This window comes from Triticum dicoccoides, chromosome 3B (assembly GCF_002162155.2).
Source record: "Triticum dicoccoides isolate Atlit2015 ecotype Zavitan chromosome 3B, WEW_v2.0, whole genome shotgun sequence".
In the NCBI taxonomy this organism is placed as follows: domain Eukaryota; kingdom Viridiplantae; phylum Streptophyta; class Magnoliopsida; order Poales; family Poaceae; genus Triticum; species Triticum dicoccoides.
The window spans coordinates 833,997,713-834,004,419 of record NC_041385.1 but is presented as its reverse complement, the minus strand read 5'-3'; the positions used below and the strand labels follow the sequence as shown (position 1 = coordinate 834,004,419).

Genomic DNA, 6,707 nt, shown 5'->3' with positions numbered 1-6,707 from the left:
GGAGAAGAAGTGATTTTTGCAGAAACTGCTAAGTGTTGCTTATATAGCAAAGGCTTTGGTCCCGATTGGTGCCATAAATCGGTACCAATGCCATCCTTTAGTCCTGGTTGGTGACACCAACCGGGACCAAAGGTCTCTTTTCAGCAGCTTAAAGGATGGGAAGCAGAGGCCTTTGGTCCCGGTTGGTGGCACCAACCGGGACTAAAGTATGGCATTGGTACCAGTTGGTGACGCTGCATTTAGCAGGATCTATCTGAAGACCTAATGCCACACCAAAATCATGCAGGATTGCTGAGCACATCTCAAACTCGCTCGGCGCCGGTTTCAGGAATACCATCACGTCGTCGGCGAAGAATGTCAACCGGTGGGATAGGCCATGAGGGGATGAGGCGCGAGAAGTGACAACAAGCCACTAGTTGCCGCGTGTCCTGCTTGCGGCCCGGGACACCATTCACCATGACCCGTGGATAGCAGGCTATAGGGTCTGCAACAGAAAGGCCCAGTCCACCGTATTGAACACCTTCGATATGTCAATCGAACAGGCTATAGGGTCTGCAACAGAAAGGCCCAGTCCACCGTATTGAACACCTTCGATATGTCAATCGAACAGGCTATAGGGTCTGCAACAGAAAGGCCCAGTCCACCGTATCGAACACCTTCGATATGTCAATCGAATTGAAATCTTGGAACTCTGTCTACCATTGGCATTGTTCCTATTTTTATTGAAGACGCGTCCGCCACGTCTCATTCTTGTAATATAAATGCCCCACGATTTGGGTTGCATATTTTTTAAGAGATTCCAACTCCAACTGGAAGTGATATATCACCTTCACAAGATGCAATAGTAAATCATGTATCATCTAGAAAACATGCAATGCCTGTACTTGTTAGCATTCCTGTTGCTTCAACTTTTGACTGTAGATAAAAACATGGATATATACATAAATGAACTGCACAGAGTATATGAGTATGCGGAAAGGAAAGAAATGGGTCGGCGAAACTGCATGCAGACTTGTATTTCTCGATCAACTTACTTATGCCAAGACAGACCCAAGGACTCTTAATAGTAGGTTCTTTCCTCGATAGATAAAAAATACTCGTGTACTAGGATGACAGTTCTACTGATAAAACACCACTACAAAGGAACTACAGCAAACATGAACTCCACGCATCTCAACAGCCACAAAGACGTCCCACCAGATGTAAGGTAGATTCTTTCTGAATGTTGTAGTCCGCCAGGGTGCGGTGGTCCTCAAGCTGCTTGCCAGCAAAGATGAGGCGTTGCTGTCTAGGGGGCATACCGTCCAGCTCATAGAGCTTCACCTTCACACTGACAACAGTGTCCGAGCGCCCAACCTCAAGGGTGATGGTGTTTCCTCGCAGCATCTTCACATATATTTTCATCACAACAGTTGGACTACATGGGAGGAGGATGAGGAGAAGAGTGGACCCTTTACAAATGTCGTGGTCAGCCAAGGTGAGCTTGCCGTCCTCCAGTTGTTTGTTGGCAAAGATGAGGCACTGCTGGACCCTTGGAAAGCCCTCAATGTCTTCGATCTTGGCCTTCACCTTGTCAATGGTGTCTAGGCTGTCGACCTCGAGAGTGATGGTCCTGCCTCCTAGCGTCTCCGTCACGAAGATTTGCATCTTTTCTTGGAGGTCAAGCGTGAAATCATGCTTTATGCCGCACTCCGCCAATGTACGGCTGTCTTCCAGCTGCACCCCGCCGAAGATGAGGCGGTACCGCTCCTGGATTTTTGCCTTGATGGTGTAAAGGGTGTCTGACAAGTGGACCCCCCTGAGACAGATTTTCCTGTCGGCTGGATTCTTGACAAAGATGTGCACTTTGGTTGGGCTAGCAAACAAAAAACCACCAATTGTTAGACAATATTTAGGCTGTAGAACAATAAACAAAAACATCAACAATTCCAGCAGGTAGAGAAGCAAGTACCTCAATAAAAAACAATACAAGCAAGCAGAGAAATCTACTCCGTAAATACCTGGTTTATACAAAACATGGTATCGCACTGAGCCTAGCATGCAAAATTCAAGACTTGAGCCACCATAAAAATATATGGGAGTACATGGTATCACTCAGTTCTTTATATTGAAGAGACTAGTTATAAGTATTCATCAAGTGATACTTCTATTCGGGTAACACGCATGTCAAGTGAGGCACATTTTCGTAACCGTGTAGCGACAAACATCGGCATCTTTCTCTACTCCCACCTATACAGCCACCACCATGCGCGGTGTTGTCTTGCTCCCCGTAGGCATCTCCATCTTCACCTTCCTCAAGGGAGAACACAATCTCTCTCCTCACCTCTCTCAGCCCAAAACTCACTCCAATACAGCTGCATCATCACCCTCTGCCCCCCCCCCTCCATCATTCTCAATTAGTCTTGCAGTTCCGTTATGCTAATAGTCCCACTCCAATGTCATGTTCCCAATCACCATAATGCCGAGCAAATCTCTACCATGTTCTCAATCACCACTAGCAATGAATGGTGGCATCTTAGTATGGACAATCATATAGGACATGAGGCAACTTCAACACATGTCCTACTGTGTGGTAACGAAGGTGCACCATTCGATTCTTGCGGCAGTTGCAAACAAGATTCTTCTCCAAGTATGATGCCTTACCTTCAGCAAACTCTGCTACCTATCGTGTCGGGACAAACAGCAAGTTTCTCCCACTTTCCTCCTTGTCAATCATCGCACACACCTACACCTCTATTCCCTCTCAACACAATTGTATTCAAAATATGATGGTGCATATCGTCAGATGTGCATGAGGTGAATTTAATTACGACTAACCAAATCAAAGGAGAAAAGCTATTTTGTTGATTATCCTCCATATAGAGAAACAAAACGTAGAACTACAAACAAAGACAACTCACTAATCCCACACTTCAACGAATATGCATTGCCAATATAGCTGGAGAAGAACATTCATGGCGAATAGACCGGCTAGTGCAGATATGGAAGCTTTTCAGTATTAACACATTAATAATATGCACTATTTGATGGAAGGGGTTGTTCATATGTTCTATTTCTAAGAAATCAACAGATAAAATAAATAAAAAGACGGTAAGAAGAAGAAAGCACACATGTAGAAACCATCTCTGGTATTAATCCAATCAACCAACTATTGCTTGTTGCTATGACAAATGTTTTTCATTGTGAAAAAGATGAAACTACAGTCCAGTATAACGAAGCAATCTTCTGGCCAAAAAAACTTACCAACTAATAGAGATAAGCTTGTTCCGGTGGATATAACAACTTGCATTGATTGCAAGGTTCAAGATTAATAAACAATTTATAAGCATTGACTAACATGAAAATCAAATCTTCCATTACCGATTGGCATATCAATCACTGATTTAAACTTTATAGAACAGTTAAAAGTGTTCTGTGATATATTAGTTCCCTTTTCAAAGAAATACGCAGCTACAATATAATGTTCAGGTGTTCATAATGGGACTGTAAACTCATATTTGACAGGCCGAAGAAGAGTCAATTTGATTCAATCAGCCAGCTGAGGGATCTAAGCTGACAAAGTATGTGCTCCAGAAAATTATAATATAGTTTATCCAGTGAACAAAATGCTTTCCTAACAGGATATTGCAGTGATCCTAACAGCAACCGAAGGGCTGATATGCACCTAGCAGCTAGTATGAACTACAGGAGACACGCATACAAAATAGAAAAACTGTCAAAAAAAAAAGGAACTCCGGTCACTTACTCGTCCATGTCGGCACCGTCAATCTGCAACGAATGGCTGCGACCGTCGTCTTTGTTGTCCTCGCCGCTGCTGCTTCTTTCGCCAACTTCCTTCTCGGAATCTGCCAAGCCCATCAAACACCCAGAACACTCAGCGGTCTCACACAACAAAGAATATGATGTGTACGCATCATCACATTGCAAGCAGAAGGAGTCGAAAAAACTCACCATGCATGCTACCTTCCGTGCCAGAGGTAGAGACAGCCGGAGCAGCTTCCTCCACGTGGTCTTCCAGGTTGGGACCAGCCGAAGACAAGTGCAGGCCCTTCTTCGGGGGCATTCTGGCAGGCTGGCTGTCAAGGATTTGATTTTCATGTTAGTATAAGGGTCCCGATAACTGCCACACGTGTGGCGGGAAAGGAGACGCACCACACGTCTCTAATGTAAATAAATTGCCACGTCATCGCATGCATGCATGCGAGAATCTTTTTTGATTTTTACTTTTTAAAATGTTTTATCTCTTAAATGAAAAATCCGATTGAAGATCCGTTTTCACCATTAAATCCCTCGCGACGAGATCTTCAAAACTAGATCTCATATCGATATATTTCGACGAATTTTTTTTTTGATTAAAAGTTGCCATGTCTATTGCACATGAATTTCCATGATATTTACACTGAAGTTGCCATGATATGTTTCAACTATTTTCTTTTATATTTAAAAGCAATTTTAACATATTATAAACCAAAGAATTAAGAAACTAGACTTGCCATGCACCATAAACTAAAATTGCCACGATACATGCACTTAAAATTGCCATGGTTCAATAAAAATATATTTTCATGGTTAAAGTATTGGAATTGCCATCATAAAAAAACTAAAATTGCCATGATCTACAAACTAAAATTGCCACATGGCAACTTTAGTTTAAGCACTATTGCAACTATAGTGTAAACATCATGGCAACTTCTGGGCAAAAAAGAAGTTCGTCGAAACATATCAACATGGGGTCTAGTTTTGAAGATCTCGTCGAGACGGATTTAATGGTGAAAACGGATTTTTAGTTCGCTTTTTTATTTAGGAGATAAAACATTTTTAAGCCAAAAACCAAAAAGATTTCTGCTGATGTCATGTATTCATACGTGGCAAAATGAGTGGTGGTGGAGGCGTGTGGGCGATCTGCAAACGCCCACACGTGTGGGCGTTAACATTTCCGTAGTATAAAGGATTTTGCGCAAACATCTCTGTGTCAGTCAGTAATTGATTTGCCAATTAATTGCTAATGGAAGATTGGAAGTAAACAAAACACTTTCTACTGGAATAGAATTACAGAACCAACAGCGAGCAGGCAAATGCCAAATCAGCCAGCAAGACTCACCGTTACAGATGCTAGCAAGCTAGAGCACGAGTTGCTACCCTACAAGGCATCGATCTTAATCGGAAATCGGAGAGATATTGGTCTTATTGGTAATAAGGTTAAGCCCGACCTTCAAGATCTACTTTCTGCCTGGTTGACTACTTTGAATTAGTTTGAACACTTTGGGCTTGTACCCTCCCGTCTACATCATGGTCTCATGACCTTTGTAATTATGTAACTTTGTTTCACTTATATAAAATAGAAAAATAGCATAGGGGACTCCCCAACTGTTTCAGGTCAAAACAAAGTTACACAAAAACGTCAACACTTGCAACAGGTAGGTCGTACAAGCAACAAGAGAAATCTAGTCACAAATGCTGACCAGCACATATAACAATTTGGACTATCTTCGCTGTTTATGCACATAAACAAAACAAAATTTCAGAAATATGAAGCGTCTAACTTAGTAGATTATGAGGTATGAGGACACACATATAAGAAGAACGCCGATGTATCTCCATCGATGTCTAGATGAAGAGTTTCTTCCGCGAGAAGCAATGATGGACAATTATAATCCTAAGATCTACTCCCTCTGTACCGAAATAGTTGTCGCTGGAGTAGCTAAACTTCAGCTACTCGAGCGACAACTATTTCGGTACAGAGGGAGTACTAGCATATAAGATGATATGAGATTAGCAACAAATTTAGTGAGTAACCTACCTGACACCGACAATGTAGGTCCATGAGGATCATACCTGGCACTGACAGTAGGATCTATAGATGCTAGAATTCACCCAATCCATATGGAAACGATTGCACGGCGGTAGATCCGAGAGGTGAAACTCGGTTACGTTCATTATAAAAAATCAAACAGTGGTGCACCAAGTACAGTTAACATATAGCATAAAAAAACAACTACCGTGAGGAACACAAGCTGACAAGCATCACCACCAAATCAGCAAGGCTGCTTTTGAGGAAACACGTACAGGCAGGGGGTTCGAAGTCGGTGCAAGAGCAGGGGAGGGGCGGATGCATCTCGGTAGCCTACACAAGAGCAGCAGGGCTCTCAAGAACACCGTCTCTCTCGTCATCAGAGTCGGAGCTAGTCAGCTAGGTCAGGCGGGTAGGGTTCTGGCGTTGGGTTGCTCGGGGAAGGATGAGGAGAGGACGAAGGAGGAGAAGCAGAAGGGACGGATTAGAGCTTACCGAGAGGAGGAAGATCGGGCGGCGCTGCGGCGGCGGTGGCGGAGGAGAGCGGTCGAAGCGAGAGATAGAGAAACGAGAGGAGAGGCTTGTCATCTTTTATATATAGCAAAAAAAGAGAGGAGAGGTGTGTGGAGGAAGGAAGCCAACTGCAGAGACACTGACGACGCGGCCCCATGGCCATGGTCCACGACTTTTGACCTTTACAGACTGCTACATGAGCCAGCCATCCAACATAGCCCGCACGTATTTTTGAACATGACTTAAACAAACAGGACAAATTTCATGCGGATTGAATGATTTTCATTTAAACTGGATCAATATCATGAAAACTTTGACATATTTCATTAAACAAAAGCGGATGTGACATTTTCTTAACATACCAAAACTTTCTCGCCGGCCGTTGAGCAGGGGCGGAGCCAGG

The 6,707-nt window shown here is 43.2% G+C and overlaps 1 pseudogene; it reads right to left on the bottom strand.

The window, feature by feature from the left end:
* Window positions 1–1,173: 1,173 nt before the first annotated feature.
* LOC119278776 overlaps window positions 1,174–6,707 on the bottom strand; it is a 283,671-nt pseudogene continuing 278,137 nt past the window's right edge.